The sequence below is a fragment of the Capricornis sumatraensis genome, chromosome 6 (assembly GCF_032405125.1).
Source record: "Capricornis sumatraensis isolate serow.1 chromosome 6, serow.2, whole genome shotgun sequence".
Classification (NCBI taxonomy): Eukaryota; Metazoa; Chordata; class Mammalia; order Artiodactyla; family Bovidae; genus Capricornis; species Capricornis sumatraensis.
Genome location: NC_091074.1, coordinates 88,161,849 through 88,186,963, shown reverse-complemented (window position 1 = coordinate 88,186,963; position 25,115 = coordinate 88,161,849). Strand labels below are relative to the sequence as shown.

General features: G+C 44.0%; 1 pseudogene; it reads right to left on the bottom strand.

Moving 5' to 3' along the window:
- Window positions 1–24,108: 24,108 nt before the first annotated feature.
- LOC138081412 (programmed cell death protein 10 pseudogene) lies at window positions 24,109–24,746 on the bottom strand (annotated as a pseudogene).
- Window positions 24,747–25,115: the final 369 nt, after the last annotated feature.

Genomic DNA, 25,115 nt, shown 5'->3' with positions numbered 1-25,115 from the left:
GGGGAGACAGATCTGACAGATCTTATCTCCTTACCTGGCTACTCTGCGGTAAAGACTTTTCTGCAAAGCAAAGGATTGTTGCCTCAATATTTGGTCTTTCTGTTATAAGACAACAAGTCTCCCTGCTCAGCTATAATAGGAAAAAAGATTTAATTGGAAATTTATCCTGAGAGATAAAACTAAAAGTGTAACCACTTTATTGAACATTAAACAAAATTTAGATTATAATTTTAACAACACATTGACTCATAAATAAAGAATAATTCAAGTGTTGAGTTTTATAGGATTGTAGGAGATAAGCCATCTTTTATAATTGACTTTCACAGCCATAAGTGTTTTAGCAAAACACTTAAGGATGTCATGATTTCCTAAGAGAACTTTCTTAATCCTTGGGTGGTTAATTTATTCTCTTTTGAAGCTTCTCTCATGTCTTAATCACCCTCATTAATTTTCTCCCTCATTCATTATCTGTCCTAGATATGTATGCCAGATCATGTGGCATTGTCTCTCTTTTATATGAATTTTGCTTCCCTTTGAAACTTTTGGAATTAAAAAATGAGTTTTGAGAAAACAAAATTCTCTTAGAAAAATGTTTGGTCTTGCCTTCTGAGGAAGTATACATAACACTGTGTTCAACATGAGCCATTTTATATTTTTTGAATCACTTTAAATATTTATAAAATCAAACTATTTCCTGAAATTATTTTAAAGTTTTGTTTTAAAATAATTTTAGAGAAAGGTTTAGGAGCAAGAATGTGCCCTGGTACATATATTTTTTGAAAGTTTACCACCTGGCATATTTCAGACAACAGCAGATTATAATTCTGTTTTTGTTTCACAGTTATTAGTACAAGCGAAAACAAATGAACATATTTAAGGAAGATGTGTCTGAGGCTGGTGAAAGATACTGACTATCCACTCTTTTATTATTGTTAAATAACTTGTCTTTCAACTTAAGACCAAACAACAAAAAAGCAGCCAAATATATATTCTCACAAAGCATTTAATGACATTATGTTACCTGAAACTAAGTAGCAAAACTGGAACTATTATAGAAGTTGCGCTTCCCCGGTAGTTCAGCTGGTAGACAATCCTACTGCAATGCAGGATGTAAGAAACGCTGCGGGAAGAAGGAACCACCCCTATGGACCGTTGAACAGGGCCTTTTATTGGGCGGTCGCTCTCGGGCAGAACTCCCAGGGGTGGGTAAGCAGGAAAGCGAGGGGGGGCAGTCTGCGAAGGTGTGAGGGGTGGGGAAGGGGTTTTATAGCCCGGGCCAGGGCTCCCATATAAGGAAGAAAATGAGGGCTCAGAGGTGATTGGTGTTCAAGGGCTCCGTGTCGGTTCCTGATTGGACGGCGAGGGCTTCGTGTCGGCTCCTGATTGGTCGGCTTCGTTGCCGGCCCGTCTCCGGGGTGTGTCTGCAGCGCCCTCTGCCAGGGCATGTCCCGACATGCCCGGGCATGCCTCAGCACACCTGACCTTTCCCTGACCTTTCATCCCGGCCTTTTTGATATAGGACAAGAGGCGCCGACTCTCTCTGGCTACTTCCTGCTGAACAGGGGCGACGAGGGGTAGGGTACGGCCGGGATGGGGTAGGGTACGGTCGGGATGACAGGGGCCGTCTGCCGTTAATCTTGCCACGGAGTACTTGTTGGAAGCCCTTGGTACTGTTGTCGCATCACCATCAGCTGGACCGTGTTGAGCCGTTGTTTGATGAGGGCCCGAAAGTCAGGAGCAGTAGGAGAATGATGATCGGTCCCACTAGGGAAGATAGCAAAGTTGTCAGCCAAGGGGAGCTCTGGAAGCTCTGGAACCAGGATTCGAACCAGCCCTGCTGGGCCTCTCTCTCTCTCGCCTTTTGCCTTCCTTCCTGGCAGTTTCTGCCTTCGTCTCTCTCTCTCTTTTCCTTCGATTCTGTCTCTCTTTTCTGCTTCTCTGCCTTGCTTTCTCCTTTCTCTTCTGTCACACTCTCTAATTCCTTTCTGTCTCTCTTTCCTCTCACTCTTTCAGTTTCAGTCTTTCTCTTCCTTCCTTTTCTCACTCTCTCCGCCACTCTATCTCTCTTTCCTACTTTCTTTTGCCTTCTCTCCTTTTCGCTTTTCAACTCTTCTCTTTCCTTTCTCTGACTTTCTGTTGCTTTCTCTGACTTTCTCCTCTTTCCTTCTCTGGTTCCATTTCCCTTGGTTCTTTCCTTCCCTCGTCTTCCTTCCTTTCTCTGCGTCTCCTCCTCTCTGTCCTGTTCCTTCTGTCCTCTCCCTCTGGTGCTCTCCCTAAGGTGTCCCTCCCTCTCCTCTTAATAAAAGATTTGGACTGTGGTGTCTCAGTCACTCAGGAATCTGTGACAGAGGGGTTCGGGTAATGGTCAGTTTGGTCAGCCCCGTGAGGATGGAGCGGTAGGAGTGATCAGGAGGAGGGGTCGGGGCCAGGGCCACCCCTGTCTCTGGGAGACCCGGGGGAGCTCGTTTGCGTCGGGTCAGGTGGTACCAGGGCTCGTGTCCCAGGCTGCTGTAGGAGTGGTGAGGATTACAGTATGGGGTCCCGTCCAGCGAGGATGTAGTGGGCGGGGACTCAGGGTTTTTAGCAGTACCTGATCTCCTGGTGCCAGAGGCCGGGTGGGCCCCTCGTCGTCTGTCGGTTATGGCAGGACCCGATCTGCATGTTCCCTCAGCAAGGATCGTAGGAGGGAGAAGAGGGGGAGGTATCCCGCGAGTGGGGGAGCCTCTCCCTCGGGGAGGTGAGTCAGGAGTAGGGCCTGCCGTAGAGCAGTTCAAAAGGGGTCAAACCTGTTTTGGAGTGTGGTGTGGTGCGAATGCGAGTGAGCGCCAGAGGAAGGAGGTCGACCCAAGATAGGCTTGCCTCAGAACTGCGGCTGTCTTGGTCAGATGCGTCTTGATGATGCCGTTCACCCGCTCTACCTTGCCTGACGATTGGGGCCAATAGGGGATGTGGAGATGCCAGCCAATACCTAGGGCTGCAGCCTCCTGCTGAGAGATCTGCGAGATGAATGCCGGCCCATTGTCAGACTGGAGAGAGTTTGGCAACCCAAATCTGGGAATGAGATGGGCTGTCAAGACCTCTGCCACTGCCGCTGCCGTCTCCCGGGCTGTGGGGAAGGCCTCGACCCATCCTGAAAAGGTGTCCACCAAGACCAGCAGATAGCGGTAGGCTCGATGTCTGGGCATGTGGGTTACCACAGCATAGGCCGCCCTTCAGTTTCCATTGGGGTCTCGCTTTGAGCTCCCATCGATGAACAAAGTTAGCTCTGGATTTGGTAGAGGTTTGGAGAACAGGTTGTGGGGTGGTTGCATAAGGGACTCAAGGACCTCTGAGCATGAGTGGGTTGGGGGTTCTGAGGAGAAAGGGAATGAGGGTAGTGAGGAAAGCAGGTTTAATTGTGGGGAGTGGCCCACGGAAATCTGAGGATTGTCCAGAAATACCAGGTGAAATTGTTGGAGCCTGGACTCGCTGAGTTCAGAAAGAAATCTAGAGGCTAAAAGGTCACCGAGACGGTGAGGCGAGAAAATGGTCAGGGGTTGGTCATGAACCAGCTTTTTGCATTGGCATACAACGTTGTCGCTGCCACTAGTGCCCGCAGGCAGGGGAACCATCCCCTGGCTGTGGGGTCAAGTTGTTTGGATATGTAAGCAATAGGCAGCAATTCGGGACCAATCGGTTGCACCAAGGCTCCAAAGGCTATCCCTCCCTTTTCATCAGAGTATAGATGGTGCGGATAGTTGGGATTTGGGAGAAAGAGAGGGGCTGCAGCCAATAGGGTTGAGCATAAAGCGTGGAAGGCCCGAATCACTTTGGTGGGGGAAGACAGCGGCCCTGTGGGAGTCTCTTTGGCTGCCGCATATAGAGGTCTGGCCAGGGTAGCATAATTTGGGACCCAGTGTCAGAAGAATCCCGTCAGTCCTAAGAAGGACAATATCTGGTTTCCGTCGGCCGGAGGGCAAATGGACCGGAGGAGGCTACACCGGTTGGCTGTCAGGGCTTTAGTGGTCGGAGTGATTTGGAGACCCAGATAGACGACAGAAGTCTGAGTCAGTTGGGCTTTGGATTGTGAGGCTCTGTAACCCTGGGAACCAAGGAAATTGAGGAGGGTTGCAGTATGTTGTCGGAAGGTCTCTTCTGAGGGGCTGTAAAGGAGCAAGTCGTCTACGTACTGGAGGAGGGTGCTAGGGCGGAGCGAGCACCTAGCCAGGTCCCAGGACAGAGCTTGCCCGAAGTAGTGGGGACTGTCTCTGAACCCCTGAGGGAGTTCGGTCCATGTGAGTTGTGTGGTCAGCTGGGTGTCGGGGTCAGTCCAGGTGAACGCAAAGAGAAATTGGCAGTCGGGGTGGAGTGGGATGGTAAAAAAGGCGTCCTTGAGGTCAATAATGGTGAAATGAGAAGTCTGAGGAGGTATGGAAGAAAGGAGGGTGTAGGGGTTAGGGACAAGTGGATGGGCAGGGATCACCGCCACGTTGATCAGGCGGAGATCCTGCACTAGCCGGTAGTCTCCTGAAGCCTTCTGAACAGGGAGGATAGGCGTGTTACAGGGGGAGGTCGTGGGGATCAGGAGACCCTGTCCCATGAGACAGTCAATGATGGGCTTTAGCCCCCTGAGGTTGCAAGTAGACAAAGGAAACTGGGACCGGGCTGGGAAACAGGTGGTGTCCCTTAGCCGGATGAGGACTGGAGGGTGGTGCCGAGCCACCACCGGGACTCGGGTGTCCCAGACCTCAGGATTAACAGAAGAGGTTGGAGGGTCAACCAGTAGCATTAGGAAGGCCCCTGACGTGGGAGCCGATCCTGGAGCTAACTGAAGAGTGGCCTTCAGCTTAGCAAGTATGTCTCTTCCCAAGAGAGGAGTAGGGCAGGAGGGAATGACCAGAAAGGAGTGGGTAAATAGACAGGAATCTAATTGGCAGGATAGTGGTTGGGTTTGGAGCGGACACGAGAGTTGGCCGTCAATGCCCGTAACCGAAACCTGGGAAGGACGTAAAGTGCCTCCGAAAGAGGGAAGGACCGAATAGGTAGCCCCTGTATCAACCAAAAAATTGATGGACTTACCCGCTACCTGGAGCGTTACCCTGGGCTCGGCTTGGGTTATTGGGGTCCCCGAGTCCGGGCGGCGTCAGTCACCGTCGAAGTTCAGCAGCTCCGAAGCCGGAAGAGGGCAGGAGGTCTCCCTGGGGCGCTCTGGTCCCCGGCCCCTAGAGGTCGAGGCCTGAAAGGCCTGGGGACAGTCACCAGCCCAGTGTCCTCGTCGTTTGCACAACGGGCACGGCTTGGAAGGAGGTCGCGGATTGGGGCACATCCTGGCCCAGTGCCCTTCTTGGCCGCACTTGAAGCAGGCCCCCAGAGGGGGTTTTGGGGCCCCGAGCCCGCCGCTGGCCTCAGGGCCGCTACCAAGGTCTGGGTTTGCTGGTTTAGGAGGCTTGCCTGAAATTCGGCCTTTTGCTTGAGCCTTGCCTTTCGGCTGGCCTCAGCAGTTTCCTCGCGGGCATGGTAGACCTTAAAGGCCATTTTTACCAGGTCTCGGATAGGGGTCTGAGGGCCGTCCTCCGCCTTGGCCAACTTTTTCCGGATATCGGGGGCAGACTGGGAGATAAAACGATTGGCCAAGGTGGCTGCCCCGATGGGGGACTCAGGTGACAGCCTGGTGTATTGGACGAGGGCCTTGGTCAGCCGATTAAGGAACATGGCTGGGTTTTCGTCAGGCCCCTGGGTCACCTCATCTAGTTTGAGGAGGTTTACAACCTTATGAGAGGACGTTTCCATTCCGTCGAGGATACACTTGATCATATAGCGTACTCGCAGCTGGCCACCACCCCTCTCCTAGTAGTTCCAATCAGGGTCAGTGTCGGGAACCGCCTGAGCCCCTGGGGGGCGCTTGGGGGAGGGGTTGGCATAGTGCTGCTGGTCGGCCTGAGCCTTGGCTGCTGTCCAGATAGCCTGCCTCTCCTCGGGGGTGGTGGTAGACCCCAGGATGACATAATGTCCTGCCATGTCAAGGCGTAGGAGCGGGTCAGACCAGTAAACTGCTTAATGTACTGAGTGGGGTTGGAGGAGAAGGAACCCAGTTTGGCCTCAATCTGTGCTAAGTCTTGGAGAGAGAAGGGGACATGGACTTGGGCTAGACCCTCAGCTCCGGCTACTTGTCGGAGAGGGAGTAGCGGGGCCGGGGGAGGGGGAGGGGAGGCTCCCGGAGGGTTGCTGTGGGAGCGAGTGTGGGAGCTAACCGGGGAAGGGGAGGGAGTGACGGGGGGAAGAGGAGGATACAAGATAGGGTTAAGGGCCGGAGGATCCGGGACCGGCGGTGGAGTCTTGGGGGCGGGAGCGGAGGTAGGAGAGTCCGGAGTGGAAGGGGTAAGGGCCGTGGGGGAGGTATAGGGAGGAGGGGCCACCAGATCTTCCGGGGGATCAGAGAAGGCAGAGGACTCAGGGACGGGAGGAGCTGGTTTGGCCCGGGAGGGTGGAATAGGGGGAGCCAGGATAAGCAGAATTTGGCGGGGAGTGCACGTGGTGCACAGGGTGGGGCGAGAGCGCAACGCCCAAAAGGCCTAAACATAGGGGGCCTCAGACCATTTTCCTGTTCTCCGGCAGTAGTTATCTAAATCACGGAGGACGTCAAAGTCAAATGTCCCTGTGGCTGGCCATTGTGAGCCATTATCTAGGGGATACTGAGGCCAGGCTTGTGAACAAAGGAAAGTGAGCTGCTTGGAGCGGATATATCCCTTTAGTTTTAGGGTCCGCAGGTTAGCCAGCAGGCACTCTAAGGGGGTGGAATATTGGGGATCGGGTTTGGAGGCCGTCGATCCCATGGCGATCACCAAATGGAGACTGACCCTCGCTGCCCGAACGTCTTCGGGTGCCAAGGGAAGCCAGGGGTCCACACAGCCGTTCGGGACGTCTCCCTCCCGAGCTGGGGACCGAGGAAGGCCGAAGCTGGAGGCCAAAGCTGGAGGTCTACACAGCCGTTGGGGACGTCTCCCTCACGAGCTGGTGACCAGGAGGACCCAGTAAGTGGCCACTGGTTACCGGGTCCTAGGAAGTGGTCGCCAGGGAGGGAGGGCTCCAAAGCCGAAGGGACTTACCCCGTATCCTGCCGTCCGGGGGGTTGGTCAGCCGCCTGGGTCCGGGGGGCTACCTCGGCAGTGGAGCTCGAGGGGGCCTCTACGGTGAGTGCCGGAAGCCCTCACCTCGAGCCCCACGTTGGGCGCCAGATGTAAGAAACGCCGAGGGAAGAAGGAACCACCCCTATGGACAGTTGAACAGGGCCTTTTATTGGGCGGTCACTCTTGGGCAGAACTCCCGGGGGCGGGTAAGCAGGAAAGCGAGGGGGGGGTCTGTGAAGCAAAGGGAGTCTGCGGGGTAAAGGGAGTCTGTGGAGTCTGCGAGGTGTGAGGGGTGGGGAAGGGGTTTTATAGCCCGGGCCGGGGCTCCCATATAAGGAAGAAAATGCGGGCTCAGAGGTAATTGGTGTTCAAGGGCTCCGTGTCGGTTCCTGATTGGACGGCGAGGGCTTTGTGTCAGCTCCTGATTGGTCGGCTTCGTTGCCGGCCCGTCTCCGGGGTGTGTCTGCAGCGCCCTCTGCCGGGGCATGTCCCGACATGCCCGGGCATGCCTCAGCACGCCTGACCTTTCCCTGACCTTTCGTCCTGACCTCACCCTGACCTTTTGTCCTGACCTCGCCCTGACCTTTCACAGGACACTTCGGTTTGATTCCTGGATCAGGAAGTTCCCCTGGAGAAGGGATAGGATACCCACTCCAGTATTCTTGGGCTTCCCTGGTGGCTCAGACGGTAAACAATCCATCTGCCATGTGGGAGACCTGGGTTTGATCCCTGAGTTGGAAAGATCCCCTGGAGGAGGGCATTGCAATCCACTCCAGTATTCTTGCCTGGAGAATCCCCATGGACAGAGGACTGTGGCAGTCCAGGGAGTCAAGAAGAATTAGAAGGACCGAACAACTAAGCCCACAATTATAGAAGTTAAGAATTACCACTTCTTCCCTTAGTTCTTAGTGATCTCCAATCCAGACAATAGACTGTAGCAACTTGAAGCACCTGCTAAACGTGCCCATATTTTGCAAAACAAATGAACATCTACAGTTGTATTTTATTATAAATGTGACATTTTTCAATTAAACAAGTTTTTGAGTGCCAGTCTGCTGTAAGGAATAAGGCCTGGTGCTCCAGCAGCAGTATTCCTTTGTACATATTATTGATATTGGTGAGAATGAAGGTTTTTGTGCACATGACTTTTGCATCATTTCTGTCTCAGCTCAAATATCACTTCCTCAGGGCCCTTCTCTAACCAGCTTGTATTGCTTTCTTGTATCACTCTCAATCTTATCATCCTGTCCCATTGCCTTGTTACTGTTTAACATTACCTTGTTCAGTCATTTGCTTGGGTGTTTCCTGCCTCCATACCCCACCCCCCACCCGCCTACCCTACCCCTGCAAGAATGTAATCTACCCAAGGACAAGGATTGTATCCTTTCTGTCTTCTGCTCTGTTCCCAGTGCCTGGAGCAGTGCCTGCTGGCAGATATTAAATTTGTTGAACAAATTAATGAATTATTAAGTGTCAAAGGGATAGTCAACTAAATTAATACATAGGATGCTGAATCTCAAAGTTTCACCGAAATATGTACATTAAAATATTAAATTGTAAAAATTAACTTGTAATTATTTTTAGAACACAATGCAGGCATCAGATGGAAATATATGGTCTTTTCTAATCCCAAGATGCCATTATTCAAATCTGTTTTGTCAGCTCCTGAGATAGCTTTCCTGCACTGAATAGCTACATTTGGCAAAAGCACCAACATTTGTATGCAAATCCAGCATTCTCCTTGTCTATTTCTTAGAAATTTATATTCTACCCAAAGCTAGGGAGACTAGACAGAAAATATGTGGCTTGAATGAGAGTTTCATCAACTAGAGGAAATTTTTATTCTTATTCAACAGAAGTTACACACTCATCTTCTTCTAGAAATGAAATTCTCTACTTTTCCATCCTCTTATCTTTGAAGAAGCAATTCACATGACTGAGACAAATGTACATGTCCAAAAACACTAACATAATTCTATAGTAATATCAGTGTTTCATTTTCAGTAATTCATCTATGAGTTTCTCTTTTTAGCATGCATTGTAAGTTTTAGTATATGTAATAAATTGGGTTGTCAAAATATTTCCCAGTTTAAAAAATACCTCAATAAATAAGAAATGTTAAGAAAAATGTTGAGAATTCCCTGGTGGTTCGTGGTTAGCACTCTGAGCTATTACCATTGAGGACTGGGTCCAGTCCCTGGTCAGGAAACTAAAATCCCAAATCCCACAAGTTGCACAGCATGACCAAAAACAAATTAAAATAAAGAGAAAGAAAAATGTTGCCCATAGTATATAGCTAGTTAGCTCATATATTCTTGATGAAAGGTAAGTTAATGCTCAGTTTATTCATTAGTTCCAGATTCTCTTCACTGAATCCATTACTGACTAGCCAGTGGAATACAAAATTGTTCATCAATTTATGTTTTATTATTTGTTAAAATTAAGCTAGGTTCATTAAAATTAGGTTAGGTGTCCTTCCCCTCTGGTAGATTTTCTGCCACAGACTTCCAAAAAAAAGGCTTTTCCTCAAGCATTGTATTTTTTAACTAGTGCTCTCCCACAACACCTCGTCTCAGGCTTTCATTTAGAATTCAAGAACTGTGTTATGACTACACTGGAGAGTCTCCACAGGACTGTATAGAGGTAGGTGAAAGAAGTGAAAGAGTCAGTAGCTCAGTTGGGTCTGACTCTTTGCGACCCCATGGACTGCAGCCAGGCTTCTCTGTCCATGGAATTCTCCAGGCAAGAATACTGGAACGGGTTTGCCATTTCCTTCTCCAGGGGAATCTTCCCAACCTAGGAATTGAACCTGGGTCTCATGCATTGTATCTGAATACAGAGTTCCAAAGAATAGCAAGAAGAGATAAGAAAACCTTCTTCAGCAATCAATGCAAAGAAATAGAGGAAAAGAACAGAATGAGAAAGACTAGAGATCTCTTCAAGAAAATTAGAGATACCAAGGGAACATTTCATGCAAAGATGGGCTCAATAAAGGACAGAAATGGTATGGCTCTAACAGAAGCAGAAGATATTAAGAAAAGATGGCAAGAATACACAGAAGAACTGTACAAAAAGGACCTTCACAACCCGGATAATCATGATGGTGTGATCACTCATCTAGAGCCAGACATCCTGGAATGTGAGGTCAAGTGGGCCTTAGAAAGCATCACTACAAACAAAGCTAGTGGAGGTGATGGAATTCCAGTAGAGCTATTTCAAATCCTGAAAGATGATGCTGTGAAAGTGCTGCACTCAATATGCCAGCAAATTTGAAAATTCAGCAGTGGCCACAGGACTGGAAAAGGTCAGTTTTCATTCCAATCCCAAAGACAAGCTATGCCAAAGAATGCTCAAACTACTGCACAATTGCACTCATCTCACACGCTAGTAAAGTAATGCTCAAAATTCTCCAAGCCAGCTTCAACAATATGTGAACTGTGAACTTCCAGATGTTCAAGCTGGTTTTCGAAAAGGCAGAAGAACCAGAGATCAAATTGCCAACATCCGCTGGATCATGGAAAAAGCAAAAGAGTTCCAGAAAAACATCTATTTCTGCTTTGTTGACTGTGCCAAAGCCTTTGACTGTGTGGATCACAATAAACTGTGGAAAATTCTGAAAGAGATGGGAATACCAGACCACCTGACCTGCCTCTTGAGAAATCTGTATGCAGGTCAGGATGCAACAGTTAGAACTAGACATGGAACAACAGACTAGTTCCAAATAGGAAAAGGAGTACATCAAGGCTGTATATTGTCACCCTGCTTATTTAACTTCTATGCAGAGTACATCATGAGAAACAATGGACTGGAAGAAACACAAGCTGGAATCAAGATTGCCGGGAGAAATATCAATAAGCTCAGATATGCAGATGACACCACCCTTATGGCAGAAAGTGAAGAGGAACTAAAAAGCCTCTTGATGAAAGTGAAAGAGGAGAGTGAAAAAGTTGGCTTAAAGCTCAACATTCAGAAAGCAAAGATCATGGCATCTGGTCCCATCACTCCATGGGAAATAGATGGAGAAACAGTGGAAACAGTGTCAGACTTTTCTTTTTTGGACTCCAAAATCACTGCAGATGGTGATTGCAGCCATGAAATTAAAAGACGCTTACTCCTTGGAAGGGAAATTATGACCAACCTAGATAGTATATTCAAAAGCAGAGACATTACTTTGCCAACTAAGGTCTGTCTAGTCAAGGCTATGGTTTTTCCAGTAGTCATGTAGGGATGTGAGAGTTGGACTGTGAAGAAGGCTGAGCGCCAAAGAATTGATGCTTTTGAACTGTGGTGTTGGAGAAGACTCTTGAGAGTCCCTTGGACTGCAAGGAGATCCAACCAGTCCATTCTGCAGGAGATCAGCCCTGGGAAATCTTTGGAAGGAATGATGCTAAAGCTGAAACTCCAGTACTTTGGCCACCTCATGCGAAGAGTTGAGTCATTGGAAAAGACTGTGATGCTGGGAGGGATTGGGTGCAGGAGGAGAAGGGGACAACAGAGGATGAGATGGCTGGATGGCATCACTGACTCGATGGATGCCAGTCTGGGTGAACTCCAGGAGTTGGTGATGGACAGGGAGTCCTGGTGTGCTGTGGTTCATGGGGTTGCAAAGAGTCGGATACGACTGAGTGACTGAACTGAACTGAACTCCTGCATTGCAGGCAGATTCTTTACCATCTGAGCCACCAGAGAGGCCCATATAGGTAGGTAGGTAGCTGGCCAGCCAGTTCTCACTCTTAATTTCAATTTTATGAATTTACCTTAAAAGTCAGGAAAGAAACCCTGAGTTAGAATTAGGAGTTCTATTTTACATTCAGGGTTCAAAAACCCTGCAGTAAACAAAACTGATTCATATTCACATATTCACAATCGCATTCATCAATCCCTGATAAATATTCAAGGCCAGTTGAGATAATTGTATTTCTCTTCCAAAATAGAGTGGTGGAAAGTTTCTTGGGTTGCTGATAACCGTGCTTCCCTAAAGAATCCACGAACCTGGAAGCCTACTCTGCCTCTTGGAGTTTGATTTGGTGGAATAATGAATTTCTTTATTGTTGAAGCTACTTTGAGTCAGGCTTTTGTTACACATAGCAGAAAGCATTCTAATGCATATAGGTCCCCTAAGAAAAGAGTCTATTACCAGGATTCCAATTCACTAAGAAGGAACTAGGAATTCTGGTACCACACAAATAAAATGTTCCATGGAGCATCTTCTCCTCTGAATCTCAGATGAGCCTCTTTGTAACTTTCTGGACTGTCAGAGACCTTAGTCTAGCTTGACGTTCTTTGCAATGGGTCCTTGGGGTCTCTGAAAGCTATGACTAGTTTTACTTATTGATTATTCCTGGTTTGAGACAAGTTGGATTTCTCCAAGTGTTTAAAGATTCAGTGTATTCCAACGTGTCTTCTTCTTAAAAAGTAATATCCAGCAATTTCAGTGCTAGTAGATGCACGAGGGGCCAGATACTTGTATTCAGTTCAGTTCAGTTCAGTCGCTCAGTTGTGTCCAACTGTTTGTGACCCCATGAACTGCAGCATGCCAGGCCTCCTTGTTTGACCACTTCCAATTTGCCTTGATTCATGGACCTAACATTCCAGGTTCCTATGCTACTAAAGCCTCTTGATGAAAGTGAAAAAGGAGAGTGAAAAAGTTGGCTTAAAGCTCAACATTCAGAAAACTAAGATCATGGCATCTGGTCCCATCACTTCATGGCAAAAAATGGGGAAACAGTGGAAACAGTGTCAGACTATTTTTTGGGGTTCCAAAATCCCTGCAGATGATGACTGCAGCCAAGAAATTAAAAGACACTTACTCCTTGGAAGAAAAGTTATGACCAACCTAGATAGCATATTCAAAAGCAGAGACATTACTTTGCCAACAAAGGTCTGTCTAGTCCAGGCTATGGTTTTTCCAGTGGTCATATATGGATGTACGAGTTGGACTGTGAAGAAAGCTGAGGGCCGAAGAATTGATGCTTTTGAACTGTGGTGTTGGAGAAGACTCCTGAGAGTCCCTTGGACTGCAAGGATATCCAACCAGTCCATTCTGAAGGAGATCAGCCCTGGGATTTCTTTGGAAGGAATGATGTTAAAGCTGAAACTCCAGTACTTTGGCCACCTCATGCGAAGAGTTGACTCATTGGAAAAGACTGTGATGCTGGGAGGGATTGGGGGCAGGAGGAGAAGGGGACGACAGAGGATGAGATGGCTGGATGGCATCACTGACTTGATGGACACGAGTCTGAGTGAACTCCAGGAGTTGGTGATGGACAAGGAGGCCTGGTGTGCTGCGATTCATGGGGTCTCAAAGAGTCAGACACAACTGAGTTACTGAACTGAACAGAACTGAATGTCAACCACCATCATTATTTCATAAAAGACATAATTTTGATATAAAAAAGCAGAAAAGATATAGTCTCGTAAAAGATGATCCTTTAAATTGGATAAATCAGTGTTATGTAAAGTTCACTACTTTTTTTTATTATTTTTCTCCTTTCATCAGGAATCAGTGAAAATTTGATTAGCTGTAAAAAGACATATATATTGGTATTTAGTTTATTCTCTAAAATGATCTTTTTTTAAAAACCTAAAAATCTAAATATAAAACAGTGTTAACTAAAATGCATGTGGGTTTCCAATGAAAGTCTAAATCACCAAACTCATGCTAAATTAAATGAAAAACAGTTTCTCAATTATGTGCCAAAAGAATCAAGCTGGCAATGATCTTTTTCTGTGTTGATAAGGAAATCTGACAAGTATTTTTATACTTTTGGAATACAGAGACATTTCTAAAAAGTGTCCATCTTGTATCTTGAAGTCAACATGACACTCAGAGCTACAATTTATCAAGTATGAAGAATAGTGAAAAAAATACAGACTGTTTTGGAGGCTGTTTTCAAAGGATATGACAGTAATTTCTACTGGGTTTTTCAAAAGCATTCTGGTCAAATAATATTTCCTAGAAGACTCTACGTGAATAGTGGACAAAACCCAGATAATGTTAATGCAAATTCACACAAGTCTGTATAGTTCACAAGAAGTCGATGTGTATTTTCGTGAAAGTTTCAGCTTAATATCTTATGGAATAAGATTCTTTGAATTTGATTTATGGTACAAAGTAAATTTCTCTCTAAAGCTGCAAAGGTGAAGGTGAATAAATCACTTTTATTTTTTAAATAAACTTCTAGTTAATTACAAGGACTCAAATAGGAGTGTTTTTAATATAAATTTATTTATTTTAATTGCTGGTTAATTACTTTACAATAGTGTATTGGTTTTGCCATACATCAACATGGAGTGTTTTTAAAAAGCCTATGAATGTTGAAATTTCCTCCAGATAAGGAGAAATGATGAATAGGATATTACCTACTAACAGTGAAATAAGGAGCTTAAACCATTTTTCTTTGCCAGGCTCAATTTTTTTTAAATCAGTTTTAAATTCTCATGAGAACTCATCATTTGAGCTCCAGATTTTCTATCTCTCAAGTACAAACTGTGCAACATTTCAATCCTTACAAGAGAGGTTTTGATATGTTCCTTTAAGACTACAATATATGAAACATTTTATCAGTATTATCACTGTACTCAGGCTTACTATGTTTCACTGTATTGTTAATATTAAATTTTTACCCCTACATTTCCCCAAAGCCTACTAGTGTATGTATCTAGGTCCCATTTCTCAGACTGTTGCAATGTAGCAGCTTCTTTTGGTATGTGAGTACACAATCAGTTCAGTTCATTCACTCAGTTGTGTCTGACTTTTTGTGACCCCCATGGACTGCAGCACACCAGACCACCCTGTTCATCACCAACTCCCAGAGTTTACTCAAATTCATGTCCACTGAGCTGGTGATGCCATCCAACCATCTCATCCTCTGTCATCCCCTTCTCCTTCTATCTTCAATCTTTCCCAGCATCCAGGGTCTTTTCAAATGAGTCAGTTCTTCATATCAGGTGGCCAAAGTATTGGAGTCTCAGCTTCAACATCAGTCCTTCCAATGAACACTCAGGACTGATCTCCTTTAGGATGGACTGCTTGGATCTCCTTGCAGTCCAAGGGACTCTCAATAGTCTTCTCCATCACCACAGTTCAAAATCATCAATTCTTCGGCCCTCAGCTTTCTTTCTAGTCCAACTCTCACATCCATACATGACCACTGGAAAAACCATAGCCTTGACTAGACGGACCTTTGTTGGCAAAGTAATGTCTCTGCTTTTGAATATGCTATCTAGTTTGGTGATAACTTTCCTTCCAAGGAGTAAGTGTCTTTTAGTTTTCTGGCTGCAGTCACTATCTGCAGTGATTTTGGGGCCCCCTAAATAAAGTCTGACACTGTTTCCCCTGTTTCCCCAGCTATTTGCCATGAAGTGATGAACCAGATGCCATGATCTTAGTTTTCTGAATGTTGAGCTTTGAGCCAACTTTGTCACTCTCCTCTTTTATTTTCATCAAGAGGCTCTTTAGTTCTTCACTTTCTGCCATAAAGGTGGTGTCATCTGCATATCTGAGGTTATTGATATTTCTCCTGGCAATCTTGATTCCAGCTTGTGCTTCTTCCAGTCCAGCGTTTCTTATGATGTACTCTGCATATAAGTTAAATAAGCAGGGTGACAATATACAGCCATGACATACTCCTTTCCCTATTTGGAACCAGTCTGTTGTTCCATGTCCAGTTCTAACTGTTGCTTCCTGACCTTCATACAGGTTTCTCAAAAGGCAGGTCAAGTGGTCTGGTATTCCCATCTCTTTCAGAATTTTCCACAGTTTATTGTGATCCACACAGTCAAAGGCTTTGGCACAGTCAATAAAGCAGAAATAAATGTTTTTCTGGAACTCTTTTGCTTTTTCCATGATCCAGTGGATGTTGGCAATTAAATCTCTAGTTCCGCTGCATTTTCGAAAACCAGCTTGAACATCTGGAAGTTCACGGTTAACAGATTGTTGAAGCCTGGCTTGGAGAATTTTGAGCATTACTTTGCTAGTGTGTGAGATGAGTGCAATTGTGCAGTAGTTTGAGCATTCTCTGGCTTTGCCTTTCTTAGGGATTGGGATGAAAACTGACCTTTTCCAGTCCTGTGGCCACTACTGTTTTCCAAATTTGCTGGCATATTGAGTGCAGCACTTTCACACCATCATCAATAATCCTAAGCAAGTTCTAATTAACAAGAATATTGGCATCATATTCCTTGCCAAATAAGAACACACATTGAATCTTTGTTGGCAAAGGTGAAGTCTGGAGCCAAGAAATTCCGATGGACAATGATTAACCCAGCAGAAGTGAGCAGATTTTAGGTGCCATCAAGGCATTGGTTCCCTGCTCTCAAAAGGCCTACTCAGTCCTCAATCTTTCAATAAAGCATAAAACTTTATATGGTAGAAACTGTATTATTTTATTCTTTTAAACTGTAGTGTTTTGTTTATGTCATAGCACCTTTTCAATATGGACAGCTGGGAGGTAATTCAAGTTGGAGGTATTACAATGTGTGTGGACAGGTGAACATACAATTTCTCATCTAAACTGTAATACTTCTGACAGCATAAGGGGTCCCTAGTGATTATTATACTGATATATCAGGTGTAAACTGGGATGGTATCATGCAAACTTAAACATATAAGACAGGAAATGAACCAAATGCACAGCAAATATGTGAAAGCATAGGTTTCACAGATAAAATAGATGCCCTTATGAGTTGGAGTTTTTTTTCTTTAAGCTAAATTCCTATCAGTCCCAGTGGCATTTCTCACAGAAAAAGAAAAACAACCCTGCAATTCATATGAAACCGTAAGAGACTGAAAACATCTAAAGCGATTTTGAGCGAGAACAAAGCTGGAAGCATCATGCTCCTGGTTTGAACCTATTTTACACAGCTGGTACTGGCATAAAAACAAACATATTGACCGGTGGAACAGAAGAGAGAACCCAGAAATAAACTTATGCATTTATGGTTAACTCATTTTTAACAAGGGCTTCCCTTGTGTCTTAAGGAATACTTCCCAAAGTATTACAGTTTGGATGAGAAGTGGTAAGGAATCCACCTGCCGATACAGGAGATGCAGATTTGATCCCTGGCTTAGGAAGATCCTCTGCAGAAGGAAAGCGCAATCCACTCCAGTATTCTTGCCAGGGAAATCCTGTGGACACAGGAGTCTGGCACTGGCAGGCCATAGTCCATGTGGTCACAGAGAGTTAGACATGACTGAAGCGACTGAACACAAATACCAGCAAGAAGTTCTCAGATTTGATCCAAAAAAGGAAAATTGATAAATTGCATATAATCAAAATTTAAGACTTCCATTCTATGAGAGATCCTGATAAAACGATGCAAACACACCGGCAGAAAACAATTTCAAGCCACAAATCTTACAAAAAAATGCTATTTAGAATATATACGGAATCCTCAAAATTCAACAGTACAAACAGCAAACAATACGAAAAAGCACGGGCAAAAGACGCAGAGAGACATTTCACTGAAGAACATATACAGACGGTAAACAAGTATTTGAAAAGTGTTCAGCGTCATTACTCACTAGGGAAATGAAAATAAAAACTATGATGAGAAGTCACCACATACCTAAGAGAATCACATATACAAGAGATGGTTAAAATAAAAAAAAAGAAATGTGACACCAAATGCTGTTGAAAATGCAGAGAAACTAGATTACTTGTGTATTTCTGGTGGGAAAGAAAGATGGCACAATCACTCAGGGACACTGGCAGATTCTTAAAATGCAACTAGCTTTCAATTTAGCAACTAACCTTCAATTTAGCATTTGCACTCCAGGACACTGGGGCTTCTCTCGTGGCTCAGATGGTAAAGAATCTACCTGAAATGCAGGAGATCGGGATTCAATCCCTGGGTTTGGGAGACCCCTGTAGAAGAAAATGACAAACCACTTCAGTATTCTTACCCAGAAAATTCCATGGACAGAAGAGCCTGGTGGGCTACATTCCATGGGGTTGCAAAGAGTTAGACACAACTGAGCAATTAATGCTTTCACTTTCTCCTGGGTATTTATTCCAGAGAAATGAAAATCTATGTTTGCACATAATCCTGTACATAAATATTTATAGTAGTTTATCCATAATGGTTACAAAATGGAAACAATCCAGATGTCCTTCAAGGGGTGAATAGTGAAACTGTGATACATCTGTATCGAAGAATACAACTCAACATTAAAAAGGAATGAACTATTGATACCTGGAGCAATCTGGACAAAACTCCAAAGAATTGTGCTAAAATGAAGCCAAAATAGTTAGGTACCATCTGGCTCCATTTATAGAACATTCTTGAAATGACAACATTATAGAACTGGAGCACAAAGTAGTGGTTGCTTGGGGTTGAGAATGGGGTGAGGGCTGGAGGGGAGTGACTGTGACTTTCAAAGTGCAATACAATGGTGGAATTCTTTTGTTTCTTGATGGCATCAATGTCAATATCCTAGCTGGAATATTGCACTGACATCTGTAAGATGATCCCATTAGGGTAAAGGATGCATGAGATCTCTATATTTTCCTACAACTGTATGTGAATCTACAGTTATATAAAAGAAAAAATTCACTAAAACACACGCAACAGACATCTTCTCTGCCCCATAAAACGTTACCTTTAGAAAATTTCCTGGCAACCCAAGAATATCACTGTTACTGCTATTCCAAGATATCAAAGCCAGTAAGAACTTACAAGTTGACATTAAATCACTTAAACCACTATTAATATTAAGAACCTATTAGGACCTCTGTGGGGGTCCAGTGGTTAATAATTCACCTGCCAATGCAGGGACGTGGGTTTGATCCCTGTTCTGGGAATATTTCATGTGCCTACTAAAGCCCGTGTACTCTAGAGCCTGTGCTCAGCAACAGAAGAGTAGTCCCCACTAGAGAAAGCCTGTGTGCAGCAATGAAGACCCAGCAAGGCCAAATAAATTAATAAACAAACAAGTAAATTTTTTAAAAAATATTAAGAACATATCAGAAAAATAAAACACCTTAAAACATCCCTTAGGTAGTGTAAACAGAAAATGTCTGTAAGTCCATATAACTCAGTAGTGTTGAAAATTTACCAGAGTCAATTGTATAACAATGGCTTTAAAAATTCAATTTAACTGAATCCATGTTTCCTTTTATATAGTACTTTTGAATAATGGTGTAAGAATAAATGTAACAAATTTAGGAAGCTACAGTTTTAGCCAAAAACAAATTCAAACTTTACATAAACTACAATGTCATGTTTGCATTGAATTTTTGCTCTGTGATAAAAATCAGGGAGAAATGTCTATCTGCTCTTTTACTCAAATTCATAAAAATAAATTTTGTTTTGGATTTTTCAGTATTAAACGATGTAAGTAAATTTCACTAGTGCTTAAAACAAACTTCCTCAGATTAATCTTATGGTGTAGTATTAAAGCCCTTTTGTTGTTGTTTCAGTGCTAAGTTGTATGTGACTCTTTGTGGTCCCATGGACTGGAGCCTGCCAGCCTCCTCTGTCCATGGGATTTCCCAGGCAAGAACACTGGAGTAGGTTGCCATTTCCTTCTCCAGGGGATCTTCCCAACCCCCAAATCAACCCTGCCCCCTACCTCCTGCATTGGCAGGTGGATTCTCTACTGCTGAGCCACCAGGGAAACCCCATTAAAACTGTTCAAATTATAGTAAAAGATCCTAGTAGAAAGAAAAGTTCCTTAAATAATTTTTGCATCTATTGATTGTCTGTCTGATGCCAAGGGTGCCAACTTGTATCTCTTTGATCCTAATCTTATAATTCTGTAGCAGGGTTTCTGCTGCTGCCGCTGCTAAGTTCTTCAGTTGTGTCTGACTCTGTGCGACCTCATAGATGGCAGCCCACCAGGCTCTCCCATCCCTGGGATTCTCCAGGCAAGAACACTGGAGTGGGTTGCCATTTCCTTCTCCAATGTATGAAAGTGAAAAGTGAAAGTGAAGTCGCTCAGTCGTGTCCAACTCTTAGTGACCCCATGGACTGCAGCCTACTAGGTTCCTCCATCCATGGGATTTTCCAGGCAAGAGTACTGGAGTGGGGTGCCACTGCTTTCTCCGAGCAGGGTTTCTGCGGAATACTTTATATACCAAAGTTACATTTTTATTTGGTAAAGATAATACATACCTTTAAGCTTAGGTTTCATAACTCAATTGAGTAACTGGTTGTCACTTGGAAAAGAAAAGGAATTTTTTCCAAGTAGAAAATAATTATAAAATTTAGATATCTAAAGCCTTATCTCTTTAATCTATTTCAAAGTATGTGTGCAAGTGATAGTATATAATTTACTGATTGATTGCTTCACGAAGTCCACACTTGTGTTTCTATCATCCTGAACAGTTTTTCTCAAAAGTTATGCTCATAAAAAGAATAAATATTTTGCCTTCATTTGTTTTATTTACCTTTTTTCTCTGGGAGTCTTTGACACCTCTTATTTTGGATTTGCATTGTAGCCGGTAGTGTTTAGAACCAATCAAAATAAGAGTTCTACTGAATTTGAGACTACACAACTTTACTTGCTAATTCCCTGTGAAGGTGGGCCATCCTATCTTTTTCAAAGGCAACTTTCAAGGGAAACAATATTTCCTGCACCAACAGTGTGGCATAGCCATTCCAATCCTAAATGAACAGACTCCTTGCCCAGGTGTGGGAAAACATTTACAAAGCAGAAGCATCCTATCAAAATCCGACTTTAAAGGTGGCCTTCCTTTGAGGCCAGGAGTCTTCATCCCTAAACTTGGGGGAATGTTCCTTGAGAGGGGACCTAGTAAGGGTGATATTTAGAATGTTCGACTGGGTAAATGGCAGATGCCTGTATATTCAGGTAGATGTCAAGCTGGCATAAAACAGCCGCACATCAGAGCTGGATCCTTGCCCAAGACAGGTCTCTGACTCAGGGAATTAGTAAATGAACAGTTTATAATAGAACTCATTTCTCTCTAATTCATTATGCATTTAGAAAATGAATGTGACCAATTAGAAAATAGATTAGACTAGTTCCACCCATTAGTGAAAGTAGTAGTAGTAGTGAAAATCACTCACTCGTGTCCGGCTCTTGCGACCCCATGGACTGTGCCCCGCCAGGCTCCTCTGTCTGTGGGGTTTTCCAGATAAGAAGCTGGAGTGGGTTGGCATTTCCTTCTCCAGGGGATCTTCCAGACCCAGGAATCAAACCCAAGTATCCTGCATTGCAGGCAGGTTCTTTACCGACTGAGCTATGAGGGAAGCCCCAGGTCCTAATGTGAAGATTTCAAAGCCCCACAGCAAAGCCTTAGAACTAGCACTCAAATCTTTTCCCTCTCAGCTTGACTTGGCTGGTTATTATATTTCTGTGAGCTTGATCTATTTCTTCTAAGGGAAAGAAATAGATTAGTCCTGGACCAACTTCAGGTTGCTTAGGTAGAGTTTAGGGAGGAAAAGGCCATGTGCCTGTGCACCATTTTACATGAAGTTCAAATTTTAAAACATAAGAGCCAGCATTTACACAACTGTTCTGAGCTTCCCAAAAATTGGATTTTCACGCTGGCGTTCATCCTCCAGGTGGCAGCAATCTCTCTTACCAGAAAGTGGCAATCTTGGTAGCTCTAGTTCTGCATCTGCCTGTGCCAATGCAGGAGACATAAGAGCTGTGAGTCCAATCCCTGGGAGGCGAATATCTCCTGGAGGAGGGCACAGCAACCCACTTCCGTCTTCTTGCCTGGAGAATCCCGGTGGACAGAGGAGCCTGGTGGGCTACAGTCCATAGGGTTGCAAAGAGTCAGACACAACTGAAGTGACTGAGCACACAGGCACGTGTGTCTGTCCGTAATATACATCTCTATTCCAACAGTGTTCTTGCCTGGAGAACCCCAGGGATGGAGGACCTCAGGGACGGAGGAGCCTGGTGGGCTGCCGTCTGTGGGGTCGCACAGAGTTGGACACGACTGAAGCGACTTAGCTGTAGCTGTTCCAATAGTGAAAGCAAACTTAGTGTCCCAGCCTCAAATCTGCAAACTGAAAGGCTCACCTAAATCCTAATCTGAGTAACTTTCAAACCTAGGAAATAGTCTCCCAAATCACTGTAATTGTGCATGGTTGTCTCACCTGATGTAGCCAGAAAGTGTTAAGTCGCTCAGTCTTGTCCGACCCTTCATGACCCCATGGACTGTAGCCCACCAGGTTCCTCTGTCCGTGGGATTTTCCAGGCAAGAACACTGGAATGGGTTGCCATTTCCTTCTCCAAGGGATCATCCTGACCCAGGGATTGAATCCACGTCTCCTGCTTTGGCAGGTGGGTTCTTTACTGTCTGAGCCACCAGGGGGCCTCTGATGTAGCTGGAACTACTAGCTATTCACAGAAAATTGATTTCCCCTCCCAAATGGCAGTGGTTAGACTACATTTCCCAGCGTGCTTCAGGGTAGATGTGATTATTGTGACTGAATTTAGCTGGTGGCTTATGAGTGGAAGTACCTTTATAGAAATGAGTGTAAATCTTCTGCCCCTTGTCCCACTTCCACAATCTGGTTACAATGAGCCTCTAAGAGCCACAAAGATGGAAAGAGTCTGGGTTCCTGAGTCACCTCCTGGAGAACAAACATCAGAGTCGCAACAACCAGGACTGTTACACAAATGAGGAGTCTAATTCTATTGCATTTGAACCATTGTACCTCCTGGGGTTTCTTTGTTACAGCACTTTTACTTACCCTAATACCATACTCTGAAGATAATGTTAAAATGGACGTTTCTTTTTTATTTTTCTGATTTTTTTCCTTTATTTTATCATAATTGAAAAATGAAATCACTTAACATGAATACTTGATACATAATTTCCTTAGAATGTCTCTATGGTGAAACAAAACTGTACATATTTAAAGAGTGTATATAATATTAACACTCATGACAATTTCAAACGAACTAGCATCGGTATAGCTTCAAATTACTATTAGTTGTAGCTATTTATGGAAAAAAGACACAAAGCTTATTACGGCCCAGCATGCCAGAAAGACTTAATCTTACATTGTCGCAGAGCTCAAACACGGCTCTGTGTAGACATGTAGAATGTGAAGACACTATAAACTGCCATCTGCTTCTCCTAAGTCTCTTAAAACAAATGTTGGTAAAATACTCAGTACCTCAAATACAGTAACTAACAAAAATATCTCCATTAACTACTTTTTGCCCAGAGTGATTAAGGACAAAAAAAAAATAGGAATCCTGTAGCTTTATTACCCAATAAACTGCTAATAAGCCCCTGTTAGAAGTTCTTTAGACATTATAAAGGAGAAGGCAATGGCAACCTGCTCCAGTACTCTTGCCTGGAAAATCCCATGGACGGAGGAGCCTGGTAGGCTACAGTCTATGGGGTTTCGAAGAGTTGGATACGACTGAGTGACTTTACCTTCACTTTTCGCTTTCATGCACTGGAGAAGGAAATGTCAACCCACTCCAGTGTTCTTGCCTGGAGAATCCCGGGAAAGGAGCCTGGGGGGCTGTCGTCTATGGGGTCGCACAGAGTTGGACACAACTGATGTGACTTAGCAGCAGCAGCAGACATTACACCAAGTTGTCTTGGTCTTCTGATCATATATATATTCAGATATATATATGCATTTTTCAAGTAAAGAAATGTTTAACAGATGTAAACTACTTATTGAATATTTGCCACCAAATATTGTTAAATACATTATCTTGCAGCATATCACTTTCAGGTTAAAATGTCAGAAACAAAAACCAATATTTACAATTCTTTTAAAGAATGTTATATAATGATACATTAAGGCATAAATTCTTTTGGCTTATAATTCTTAAAAGAATGATAATAGCAAAAGTGATGCAAAATCTTCAGTGTGAGAGTATCATTAAGCTACATTTTACAAAAATGTGGTGTAAGATGGCAATAATCCCATTCAACATCTTGGGTTATTAGACCCCTTCAGGAGGGACTGATAATTTATACAGTCAAACTTTAAAATTTACAGATAAAGTCAGTCTAATACTGCCACTGAGAAGTACATCTCTTAACATACACAACTCTCAGGCCACAGTTTTGAAGGTCTGAAGTATCAAGTTGGTTTGATGAATTAGTCTGTTGGCACTTAAGAAAACATTTATTGTCTTGCCACTTTTAAAATAGGTTTTCAGAGTATCACTGAAACTTTTGAAGTAGTTTACAAATTCTTTCTTTTGGTGTTCAAGTGCCCTGTGGTTCTGGAATTGATATTTCTTGAAGACATTGTTTACTGTATCAAGAAATTCTTTTATTGCACTAGCTATATCCTTGATTGTGTGCAGAAACCTCACTCTGTCGTTGATCTCATCTAGGATCTTACTGAGAATTTGTTTAAGTGCTTGTGCCTTTTCATTTAGGTCCTGAAATTCTGGCTTTGATCATTCAATCATATACTCTTCTACATCACCAGCTGCCATTCGAAGAAAGGATTCTGTGAAGTTGACTTCTACACTTTTTTCTCTAAAATTCTCATAATTATGTCTTGTGTGAGTCCTGGATTTTCTTTTTTAGCCTTAATGAACGCTGTTCTCAATGTCTGAGCTGCAGACAGATTTACTCGTTCTAGCTCGTTAATCACAGGATACGTGACTGCATATAGGGGCATAGAAACCATAGAAGTGGTCTCAGCTTCATTCTTCATCTCTTTCATTGTCATCCTCATTCAAAAGCCAACTACAGTAGAAAAAGCAGTGCTAAAATGCAGAGGAATCTTCATTCACAGCAGTCTTTCTTCTCTTTTTTTTTTTTTTGTGATAGAATAAAGCACAAAACATATACTGACCGGCTACTGAGGTACTGACTTCACTTGCCACCTTTGAAGCTCTCTTCAACTCCCTGATCAATTCACTTCGGTGATGCTAGACGGACCTGAGAGGAACCCTAAAATTGGCATTTCTGAATTTTTTTCTGAATATATAATTGGGAGATGGTGGTGAAGGATAGAGAAAACTGGTGTGCTGCAGTCCATGGGGTTTCAAAGAATCGGACATGACTGAGCAATCGAATAACAGCATATAAGGGTAATCAACAT